Below are 12,921 nucleotides of genomic sequence, written 5' to 3'. Positions count from 1 at the left end.
GTGGCTCAGTCAGTTAAGCATCTGCCTTTGGCTCAGGCCATGATCGCAGAGTCCTGGGATCTAGTCCCACACTGGGCTCCCTGTTTAGCAAGGAGACTGCTTCTCCTTCTACCCCTACCCCCTGCTCATGATCTCTCTCGATCTCTCTCTCTCTCTCTCTCTCTCTTTATCACACTCTTCCTCTCTCTCAAATAAATAAAATCTTTAAAAAGAAAGAAAGAAAGACTCTTCAAAAAAAAAAAAAAAGTATGTGAAGTCTCTTGTAGTCAATGTATGTTGTTTGTTGTCTGCATACTCTACCTCCAATTGAGGTTGTTCCATGAATGGTTCCCATTATTCAGAGAGTGCCATGTGGCCCACTATAGTAAGACAGTCTATCTATAGAATGAGCTAATTAGGTATAAGTTAAATTGCTGTAACAGGGCGCCTGGGTGGCTCAGTGGGTTAAGCCGCTGCCTTCGGCTCAGGTCATGATCTCAGGATCCTGGGATCGAGTCCCACATCGGGCTCTCTGCTCAGCAGGGAGCCTCCTTCCCTCTCTCTCTCTCTTTCTCTCTGCCTGCCTCTCTGTCTACTTGTGATCTCTCTCTGTCAAATAAATAAATAAAATCTTTTTTAAAAAATTGCTGTAACAAAGAATCTCCAAAATATAGTTAGAGAAACTAAGAAGATTATTCACTCTCATTTAACAGTCCAGAAGCAAGCATTTCAGGGCCAGCAAAGGGGCTCTGCTTACAAGTTTATCCAGGGAGGCAGTCTTTTCCTGCTGCTTGTCTTGCAGAAACCTCCTAGGGTTACTTATCTTCATCTGCAGGATCAACACCACTCCCTAGCACCATATTTACATTGCCATTTGCAGGAAGGGGGAGACAGAGCAGAATGGATGACAAAAAAACTTCTTTATTAAAATAGATTCCAGAACTTCCACCCCATTATTTCTGTTGTCCTCCCATTGGCCAAAACATAGAGCCACCCCAGCTACCAGGAAGGCTAGGAAGTGTAAACTGCACTTAAACAGCTATATACTTAGTTTTGGTGCAAAGATTCTAAAAAAAAAAAAAAAAAAAAAAAGTCCTATTATCCCTGCTTCTTGCTATTCACACCCTTGTATAATCTCCTTACCTTGAGTGTGAGTGGGACCTGTGACTTGTTTCTAACCAGTAGAATATGGTAAAGATAATGGGATGCACGTGATTACATTACTTAAGACTACAGCGTCCATTTTGATAGGAGATTCTCTCCCTTGCTGCCTTCCAAGATGCAAGCTCCCATTTTGTGGGTCACATATAGAATGGGCCATATAGGGACACCTGGGTGGCTCAGTTGGTTGGACAACTGCCTTCGGCTCAGGTCATGATCCTGGAGTCCTGGGATCGAGTCCCGCATCGGGCTCCCGGCTCCACGGGGAGTCTGCTTCTCTCTCTGACCTTCTCCTCGCTCATGCTCTCTCTCACTCTCTCTCAAATAAATAAATAAAATCTTAAAAAAAAAGGGGGGGGCCATATAGAGAAGGCCACACAACAAGGAGGTGAGGCAGTGCCTGTCCAACAACCAACATGGAAGTGAATGCTACCAAAGACCATGAAATCCAATAGGTCAGAAGACAGAGAGTGGTTCCATCCTTCAACAAGAGAGCAATAACAACACTAGTACCAGAGGGCAAACTTAAGGATTAAGTGAGAGAAAACAATCACAGGGAACCAACCACTTGGTGGGCCGGGCCAGCCCAAGTCATAGAGGTCAAATTACAATTAACAGGTGCGCATCCAATCGATACAAAAAATTGTAGAATGAATTAGATGCTAAAGAATGCCACAGCAACTTAGTGTAATGTGACTATTGCACAGTAGGGACAAACAAATCCACAAAGCTGACTCCCCAGAACAATGACTGGATGAACAATGTTAACAGTTTTTTCCAGGGACTCTCTATTGTGGAGTAAGCCGACCAACCCCTTTTGACTGACACATTCTTTTCTGTATATTCTTGCAATCTGATGTGCCAGGTAAAATGACCATGCAGTTATATAGACTGCTTGGATTATACAGTGTAGAGTGACTACATATGACCTGACAACATTGACTTTCATGTGGATTTTACATATTTGTATATTTATTATGAAATTTATCTGAACAGATGGAAGTCATGTGTTTTGATACCTTTTGTAGTAAATCCATAGACCTTTACAGATGGTTTGAGCAGTTGACTGAGGAGAACATTTTCTAAAATGCATTCAAAATTTACAAATAGACAAACTCTATCTGACAAAAAGTGTACTTACAACATGAAGAGAGGGGAGTGAAGAAATGCCTTTTGGGAGGTGTCCCATTTGGTCATTATCTTATTTTCTCTCAATCATATACTTTCTCATCAACACTCAGCCTCAACTTAGGACCCCACTCTGGTCCAGAGTCTCAAATACTCTCCTGAAGATTTTCCCCCATCCCCAAATATAAGAAGCCCCATACCACTGTCCTTTCTGTGCCTTTAGAACTTTGATGCCTCCAGTTTCAACCTGATTTTAATGCTCATTTTTCTTTGCTCCAGCTCCTGCCTTCCCTAAAAAGAAGAATGAGGGACTTTGGTCCCATGAGCACAAGGAAGAAAGTAGGTGCCATGATTCCATATCAAACTTTCTACAAATAATAGTGGCAATACATCTCCTCCTGAATTATCTAAAGGCAAACACACCACCTCTGATTCCAAGTGTATTAGTTCCCTAGGGTTTCCATGACAAATTACCACAAACTTGGAGGGCTTTAAAAAACAGAACTTTATTGTCTCACATTTCTGGAGGCTAAAAGAAATTAAGATGTCACCACAACCATGCTCCCTCTGAAAGTTCTGGGGAGGGTCCTTTCTTGCCTCTTCCTAGAGCTCACTCAGATTTCTGCCTCTATAATCACATGGCATTCTTTTGAGTCTGTGTTCTAGTTCCCTACCTCTCAAATGACTTTGGTCATTTGATTGGGTCCCACTGTGAGTAGTCTGCCCCAAAGGTGTTTATTCAGAGAATCAATTGTACTATAGATTAAAGAGTGCACAGTGACCAGTATATAGTAATTCCTCAGTAGCTGAAGCAAGGATCGAGAGAAGGTTCCTCTGAGGTCTCGTGAGATTCTGTAATTTTAGGTATCTATTTAGAAGACAGTCATTGAGTAGTCCTAACATTTTAGTACTGTAGTATTTTTACAAATACTATTATTACTACCAACAATAATAGCTGCCAACAGTATTTCTGAGGTTTTATACTAAGTGTCTTACTGTTGTCTCAAGTAACTACCTCTAGGAGGTAACTATTATCATTCCCAACTTACAAGTGAGGAAATGGAAGGCTCAGCCAGGTTACTTGATGTATGCAAGGTCATACAGCTAATAAAATATAAAACCAAGATTTGATCCGAACTGTCTGGCTCTAAAGTTGTATTTACCACTCATTACATTATTTCAAAAAGATGATGACCCTTCAGAGACATAATGCCAAATGGATAATAATTTTTTTTTAAATATGTATGTGGCACACATTTGTGAGGGGCGTTCATTTCTTTTTTTTTTTTTTAAGATTTTATTTATTTGACAGAGAGAAATCACAAGTAAGCAGAGAGGCAGGCAGAGAGAGAGGAGGAAGCAGGCTCCCTGCTGAGCAGAAAGCCCGACGCGGGGCTCGAACCCAGGACCTGGGATCATGACCTGAGCCGAAGGCAGCGGCTTAACCCACTGAGCCACCCAGGCGCCCCTGGATAATAATTTTTAAGTAAGGTAGAAAGCCAAATGTCCTCAAAGATAGATATTTACATTTTTCACTTAAATCAAGGAGACACTATTGCTCTTCCTTGATGAGGTCTCATGAAAGAAAAACACCACACGGTTAGATCAGAAGGGCATTTGACCTTTGCTGAGCTCCATCCTTGGGAACAAAACCCAAGAAAAAACTACACTAAGGCTTCCAGCCAACACTTTAAAGAGAGTTTGGAAATATGGACTAGAGATAACTGCTAGGAGAATTTGCAAACTTTGGAACTTTCTCCAGTGTATTTACCTCCTTAAACTCTTTTTTTCCAAATGATTACCTGAAATTCATAAAGAGAAAAGGACCTGAGTGCTTATCTTCAGGTATAATAAAGAAAAGGGAGCTACTTTTTTTTTTAAACCAACCACACCACATGGAGAAAATAAAAAAGACCTTTCATGACACAGTTGGCAATGGGAATGAAAAGTCTAAAAGACAGAAACACCTAAGTTAAGTGCCTAAGCTTTGTAGCAAAATAGAAAGAATTTGGGTGACCTGGAGCTGGTTGGAGCCTGTCTCAACAAACAGTAGAGCATTTCACTGTCTCCCCTGAGACATAAAGATGACTGACCAAAGGACAGGCATTCAGAGTTGCACAGCAGGAGTAGTTCTCAAAATGTGGTTCCCAGGCCAAAATATTACCATCACCTCTGAACCCATGTGATACGCAAATTGTGCAGCCCCATTCCTGACCTACCAGATCAAAACCTCTGGGGATGAGGCCCAGCCGTCTGTATTTTAACAAGCCTCCAGATGATTCTGATAGACGCTAAAGTTTGCGAACCATTGCACCAGGGAAGAAGATTTGGCTCATTGTAGAATTTTACCTCAGGAGGTACTGCTCCCCGGATGCAAGGTAAAAACAAAAACAAGTTGATTAGAAAGTAGCTGTGCTGTAAAAACTAGAGAAAATGATTCATTTCTTCAAAATTCACCAACAGAAAGTATCACCAAAGAAGCAAAGCAAATAATCCATTGAATGATCATCAGTCATCACTCTCCATAGCATCTATCCTCTATGAATATTGCTGCACAATCCACATTTGTTTGCTGACAGTTTTACTTGTTAACCAAAACCAAGAATACTTACTATAAATGATATAAAAATAGGACTTAAAATTAGTGAGACTTACCATACCAGTTAGCAATGAATTTGGCTGAAAACAACATATGCCTAAGATAAACACATATTATTCATTCCAGTCAGGCACATTAAAGAGAAAAAAATGAAAATTAAAAAAAAAAATCCAAACTCTAGTTATCAGTGGAATACCAAGCACTGATGTCCTAAAAGGAAAGGTTCATTACTCATATATGCTCATGAACTTGTTTAAAATGTGACAAATCCTACTGCTCAATACACTGGGAAATGTTTGTACTTTCTAATGAGTTGGAAAAATGAAGAAAAAATAGTATACAAGATCACACCCAATCCCATCTGAAGACATGATGTTTTGCTTCCCAGATTTTAATATGAATTTTTAAATTTATATTTCTCATAACAAATAACCAATGTCCTTATTATCATATCACATAGAACCCATTTTCAACCTTTTTATTCAGAGACAGAGTACATCAAAAAAGGAAGAAATATTTTTAAATAAACCTTTTTATTGAAGAAAAAAATCCAAGGCCTCTTATCATGAGGATAAACCATGAGACTGCATAAAAAAAGGTAGCTAAGCCATAGATAAAAGCAAACTCCCAGCTGCAAAACATTACGCAAATGTCAGTGATGCTGGACTGATGCCAAAACTCCTCAATGAGAGGGACTGAGAACAGGAGTCACAGAGGTTTACACAGTGAGGGACGAGGAAGCCGTCCAAGAATTCTATCTGCCATAACTATAGTAGGTGACAGCAGACAATCCTCATCTTCAAATGCTTAAAATTTTTCTTTACTACAACAATGATAACCCAGAGAAGATACTGATGTTGATGGGGAAGGTGGGGGATGACATGAGAGCAGCAAATTGTTTCAGTTTAGTTCAGACAGTTCTCCTTCCAACCTTACTGTATTCAGAGACACCTAATTACATCACCATATGTTTTGAAAAGAACATTTTTTCACTGCATCTAAAACAAACATATGGTGAAATATTTTTTCAGTGTTATCTTTTAAATAAAGTGAAGAACTGACATAGTATATAATACTTCTAATATATAAGAAGTTTGAAGACCTTTGAGATCTAACATCAGAATAGATGGATTAATAATTTTCTTGACATATTTTTGCATGTTTGGTTAATTAATTGGTGTCTTGAGACTATGTCATTTTATATCAAGAATTTGAATGTACATGGGTTAATTTAGTAATGGATATCATTTTAATTGGATTCAAAATTGGGGTATATGTCTCTGAGGATCTTAACTGGTCAGGGTAGTCAAAAATATTAATTAATGCACTTCAGAATATTAACTTATTTTCTGAATGCCTTATGGTCCTCCTGAGTTCATAAAGTTTTCCTCTCAGCACAAATTCATGCCCATACATTTGGGTGTTATAAAAAATTAGTCAAATGTAAAATTACAAAAGAAAAGCAAAAAAAAAATTATCATAGGCCTTCTGTTACTGATTTTTAAATTAGTTTACTAAAAATGCACTTGCAGTATCTAGAAAAAATTCCACTGTGTGTTTCTTGGATGCCTATATCTACTTTCCATCAAACAGCAATGCATCAGCCAGTGTCATCAAACCAAGATGTTGAAACAATAATTTTCATCAACCTTTTTGAAAATATATGTGTTACAATAATGGCAAGTAGTTTGGTGGTCAGAAAACAAGTAGTCATGGCTCTTCCAATCACTATTTTTTCAACCCTGGCCATGTTACATTTCTTTCCGTATCCGGTGCCCTTATTTGTAAAATGCTGCTCACTCTCACACTGCCGTGGTTCATTGGAGTCTGGGTCTGTGAAGTCTGCAGAGAAAAGGGATTGGGCCTATTTGCTAACTCTGTCATACTCACTAAGAGCCCCACCAAACACTTACGGACACCAAATACAAGGTATTGCATATCCTGCAGTTTGCAGATGTGAGGTTTGGAGAAATTTAGTATTAATATTCCACCCAAAAGAGCAAATTTTTTTTAGATGAAGAGAGAAAAGCTTGAAAACAGTATCTATAATTTTGTTTCTGTCAAAATTAATATATCCCCAAATTCTTTGCATGTTCTTAGATAACTATGGGAATAATATTTTAAAAGGTCAAAAAGGATGCAAACTAAACTCTAATCATGCCTAATCAAGGGGAGAATGGGATGGAACAAGTTGGAGGGAGGAAAATGTGAAGAGAGATGTTGACTTTTTCCTCTGTATAGTACTGTATATTGTTAAATTTTTACAATGAGCATATATGTTTTAAAAGACAAGGTTTACTAGTTTTGTTTTTTGTTTTTTTTTTTTTTAAGATTTTTTATTTATTTATTTGACAGAGAGATCACAAGCAGGCAGAGAGGCAGGCAGAGAGAGAGGAGGAAGCAGGCTCCCCGCTGAGCAGAGAGCCCGATGCGGGGCTCGATCCCAGGACTCCGAGATCATGACCTGAGCCGAAGGCAGCGGCTCAACCCACTGAGCCACCCAGGCGCCCCGGTTTACTAGTTTTTAATACACAGAAAACTAACTTGTTGTATGTCAAAAACCTAAGAAACAACAAATCTCATACACAAAGGATTTCCTTCAGCAAATGTATGGTCTTACCTAAAACACAACCTCCCTATCCACCCCCACCCCCACAAAACTTCAAGAACTACAAGAATTTGTTAAAAAAAAAAAAAAGTCACTATAAGAAAGTAATAAAAGATATAACACAAAATAATTCCTATTTTAAATTTTACTCTCGGTTTGCTTGACTTGCTATCACCTCTAGCTGGGCCTTTCCTGGAACTAGAGTATCAAACAATAGCTATTTTGAGTGACAGATGAAGGATTATGAATTCTCTAAGAACAAAAGGGAGGCTATAGTTCACCCAAGCAGAAAATGATGTTTGTCTTCTGAACTTCTGAACTGAGGGCATATTAGCACCAAGTGTTACATGTCATATATATATATATATATATCCCATATATAGCCATAGAGCATGCAAAAATACATATGTATGTTAATACAATTCATACAAAATGGTGACCTGACACCTTAGCATCAACACAAATGTTCTAAACTAGGTAAGAATATTTAGCTACCATCGATTGAATGCTATGCTGGCCACTTAAATACATTGTCATTTATAACTTAAAACTTACTAGGTAGGTATTATAGCCTGAAATATATTCTCCCCAAATTTATATGTTGAAGTCCTAACCCCCAATACCTCAGAATGTGACTCTATTTGAACCTAGGGTCTAAAGTGGAATTAAGGTAAAAATGAGTGGGTGGCCCCTAATCCAATATGACTAATGTCCTTATAAAGAGAAGAGATTAGGACATAGTCACATAGAAGCAACAGCTTGTGAAGACACTGTAGGACAACCATCTATAGGACAACCATCTAAGACAACCCAAGAAGAAAGCCTTACTTGGATTTTCAGCCTCAGAATTGTAAGGAAAACCAATTTCTGTTCTTTAAGCACCCAGTCTATGATAGTTTGTTACGGTAGCTTTAGCAAACTAACACAGTAGGTTAGTTAATTTATACTACTACCTGATTCTTTTGAGATTTATTCAAGTCCAGGCAATGTGCCCCAAAGAACTTGTAATGGATATCTGTTTTGGTCACAGTACCTTGTTCTTTCTAAGGGTTTCTATCCCATGGAGTTCTGATGTGTCTATTACAACAAAGGGTGAGCACATGATCAAGACTATGACATCCTGAGATTCCTTCCCACTGCATCTGGGCCAAGGGGAGTTTCTGGCCCAAACTCTCAATCAGCTTTTCTCTCTTAGTATCTAAAACTTGAGTAGAGTCACACAGGATAGAAGGAATTTTTCAAGCCCTAAATAGACCCTCCATCAGTTTTTACCATAGAGACCCCTGGGGCCACCCTGGTTGTTGATCTTCCCAAAGTCTTAGATTTTCAACCTTTTCTCTGCTTCTGAGTCAATTCATTTCTTTTGCCCTAAGCTCACTAGAGATAGTCTTTGTTCCTTGAAGCTAAAACAGCTCAGTGATACACATATTATTTTGTACAATTGAGTCTCTCGCATGATAGTCTCTTAATAAATGAGTTAATTGTATATTCCCAGGTCTCTTAAGGGAAAATTTTTGAAAATGTCTCACAAAATAGAACTTTTCATCACATCTATCCAATGTAGGTAGGTGACAATGCCATTTCATGGATGAAAAGGGGTCAAAGAACAGATACTAACATACAAACAGACCTTTGCAACATATCAAACAAAACTTACTAAGAAAATTAGGGGCAAAAAGAAACAGTACATGGAATTCTGCATTGAACTGCAGAAGTATAGAATTTTCTCATTAACCAGGTTGGAGTTTGTACCTGCAGCAGCTAGGACACAGCTAACCGGGAGCTGGAGAGTGAATGAGTGCCAGAGTTTTGCAATGATACCTTGCCCTACCGAACTCTCACCCACCAAAACTTGATGGTTTCCACAAAGAATCCACTTCATTACCAATGCGACTTAATGTCGTGATTTGGTAATGAAATTTTTAAAATCACTTTCAATAGTAGTGATATCCCTACATAAGTGATAAGCAAAAAAGTTCCATTTGCCAACAGTGATTTACAGTGAAAACTACTTATTCTGCACTTATTATTTATATCATTTGCATTTTGTTGGCACAAAGTTGATAAAAAAAATACATAATCTCCCAATCCCCTATCATTTATAATTTTAAAATTGCCTAGATCCATATAATACAATTAAATCCCTGAATTAACATAACCCTTTTCTGCTTAAATTTTCAAACATCAATATAGCTTTCATTTACTTTTCCATCCTCCTTCAATATTAGAAATTAAATTTCACTAACTGGCTTTTTTTTTTTTTTTAAATACCTAGGAGATTTTTACTTGAGGTCTCTGATTCTCCTCACCCAAACAACTACTACAAAAGTTTTCAAAAGGTTTATAAGCCACAATTTAAACTGATTTGATCATTCATGAAACTGGTATCATACACACTGCCAGCTTGCTACCTTAATTAGTAAGTATGAGGAATGGCCTTTACATTCCACTGGATTAAATCACCTCCTGAGATAGGTTAATGAATGGAATCAGCAGTAGTCTTACTATCATATCCTACACCTAAGGAAGTCTGCAGGTGTCCCCATTATTAGCCACAGAGCTAATATTTATTTGCCCAGCTACAAATCTACACATCCAAATCTCTCCTCTCTCCTCCCTTCCTGCATCCTTCCCTCCTCTCTCCCCTCTCATAGCCTCACCCCTGCTTTAGTTTCTGAATGTTTCATTTCAGTATTCTGGATCAGTCAATCCCAACTCAACAATTTATCTTCCAAAGAGAGACAAACACAGGAAGAGAAAACAGTTATGACTTACGAGGTGCTAAAAGCCTCCATGGTGCTTTTTCCTTTATGTAACAGTTAACATTGTCCCCTAATTTCCACACTAATAACCACAGGAGATGTTCAAGGCCTGGTCTCTCCAGATCAATGCTGTTAAAAGAGACACAACTGCGGTGCTAAGTTAGCACATGAATAGCACAGTAACATGGTAGAGGGCCCTGTGCTAGGGAAGAAACCCAAACAGTAAGTAGTGTAGACCCAGACATTTAAGCCCTGACATGATCTAGTCAGCAGAAGAACCACAGATTTAAAGATAGGAGTGGGGGTGCCAGTGTGGCTCAGTCCATTAAGCGTCAGCCTTTGGATCAGGTCATGATCCCAGGATCCTGGGATGGAGCATGGGGACTCCTGATTCAGCAGGGAGTCTGCTTCTTCCTCTCCCTCAGCTCCTCCTGCCCTTCTTGCGCTCTCTCTCCCTGCTTCTTGTGTGCGTGCTCTGTCTCTCTCTCAAATAAATAAAATCTTAAAATCTTAAAAAAAAAAAAAAGGCAGGAGTGAAGAAACGAGATGGTATAAGTTATGCTCTATAAGGAGATAAGGAAGTCTGCACAGTACAGTAAACTGTCTCAATGAAAATGAAAGGGGCAGATTCACATTTGTGTGGTCCATGGAGTGACAAATTTTTTAAAAATAGCACAGAAGTATTTATTTAGAATGAGAGAAGAAATAATAATTTACTCATTTTTAAAAAGCTGACAGATATGACAGACTTATAATACTGTATTTCAACATTTTTAACCTGCATACTCATCGACCACTTCTTCAAATGACAACAATTAGGTCATATTTTCTATAAGGAGAAGAGAAAAGTAATTCAATCTTCTAGTATAGCTGGCAGATTTTTCATTTTTTTTTAATTAATGATAAATTCTAAAAGTTTCTTTTAATTTCATAATACCTGCTTCTTTTCAAATTCAACAACGCTTCTCATTAAGTCTTTTTCATATATGATTAGCTTCTGGTTCAATACATTTCAAACATTGTTTCTCACCACTGCCTACATACTTTCTGTGCCAAGAACATGTTCACATGGCAACATGCTCCCAGATCTTGCACCTTCAAATCCAGCTGCCACTGTCAGAAGCAAGTTTCTACAAGGGGACAGTGGCTTTGTTTATGAAACCACATGTTAAAAGTAGCACACACATCAACAGAATTTTTCTTGTTACAAAATTTCTCTGTAACCAAGTCATGAGATACGGAAGCATTTAAAGTATCAGGCAAATCTACACCCACTTTCAATTGTATGTTAAATGGAGTAAATCACATGAATTTGCCGATAATTTCCTCCTCACCAGAACAGTTGCTTCTTGTGTGATCTGGCTTTCTTCCAGCCTTTTTAGATAGCAACGCTGACCAAATTATCCTGTTATTCAGAAAACTCAATGAAACATTAGATCATATTTATTTTCAATAATTAAATTCATACCCAGCTGCCGAACAAGAAAAGCATTCTTTCTAATGCAAACTAAAATCAGTTTTAAAAAGACATTGCTCACAAAGTGTGCATGTAATGAACCAGAATATCCTACATTTACAGCTATACATAGCCGTGTAGACAACTATGGATGCATTAATTTGCAGGCAGTAAGGGGAAGTCCTAGTCACATTATTTCTTTCTTATAAAATGTAATGTTCTATCATAAACTAAACAGTTAACTAAAGATTTGATAATCATTCCAAAAATGCCTAATATAAAAGCTAGATTTAAAGACCACAAAATAAAAACAGTATTTCCATAGACTTAATTGAAAGCATCTATTCACACTATTAGGATGACTGTGAAATTTCTGATTTATGTCACAATGACTTCATAATAAAATTAAAACTATACCGGTTTTTTACTCTAAATTTAATAATTTGCTAAAACATGGAAATCTAACAAAACTTCTTTATCACTCATTTGGTCCTCTAGGAAATTCCCACAGAAAATAAAGGTGAGAAGTTCAAGACAAAATAAGTAGGTTTTAAAACTTTCTTTAATTATTAACAATAGTAAAATGTTATTTAAAGGCAGCTGTTCTCAATCATGGATGCATGTGAGAATCACCTGGGGAGCTTTTAAAACTCCTACTGTCCAGATCACACCCCAGATAAATTAAATAGAAATTCTTGCGTATAAGACACAGACATCAGTATTTTTAGAAGTGCCAAGTGATTCTGGTGTGTATATAAGAACAATTGCTTTATAGTATATTCATAATCAGCTAGCAGGCAAGAACAGACAAGAACACATTTAAGAATATTTGCTATGATTTAATTCAGAGGGAAAGCTGTACAAAGTACCAAAGTCATTTGGTACCCAGCTTTTCCAGATGGCAAGCGATCCACAAAGCAGGAATAAGAAGGGGAAAGATTACTTCAATGTGGCTATAAGGTTTTTTGTTAAGACTTCAGAAAAATTACCCCTCTCCACTGGACAAGCAGCCTTTTATGACTAATAGGGGCTTTGTCTCACAAACCTTAACGGTCAACCAGGCCAGAGACAGACCTGTCTGGCAGAGATTTGTAGGTGTGGCTCTTACCTAATGGTGTAAACTCCAAAAAGATTTATAGAAACTTTTAGAAAAATTGTACCTAACAAAAGCCCCACCAGCTTAAACAAAAGGGGACAAGGCAGAAGAGGCCCTAGTGCCACCACTGTT

The sequence above is a fragment of the Lutra lutra genome, chromosome 5, assembly GCF_902655055.1.
Source record: "Lutra lutra chromosome 5, mLutLut1.2, whole genome shotgun sequence".
In the NCBI taxonomy this organism is placed as follows: Eukaryota; Metazoa; Chordata; class Mammalia; order Carnivora; family Mustelidae; genus Lutra; species Lutra lutra.
Note: the sequence above shows the minus strand (reverse complement) of the source record.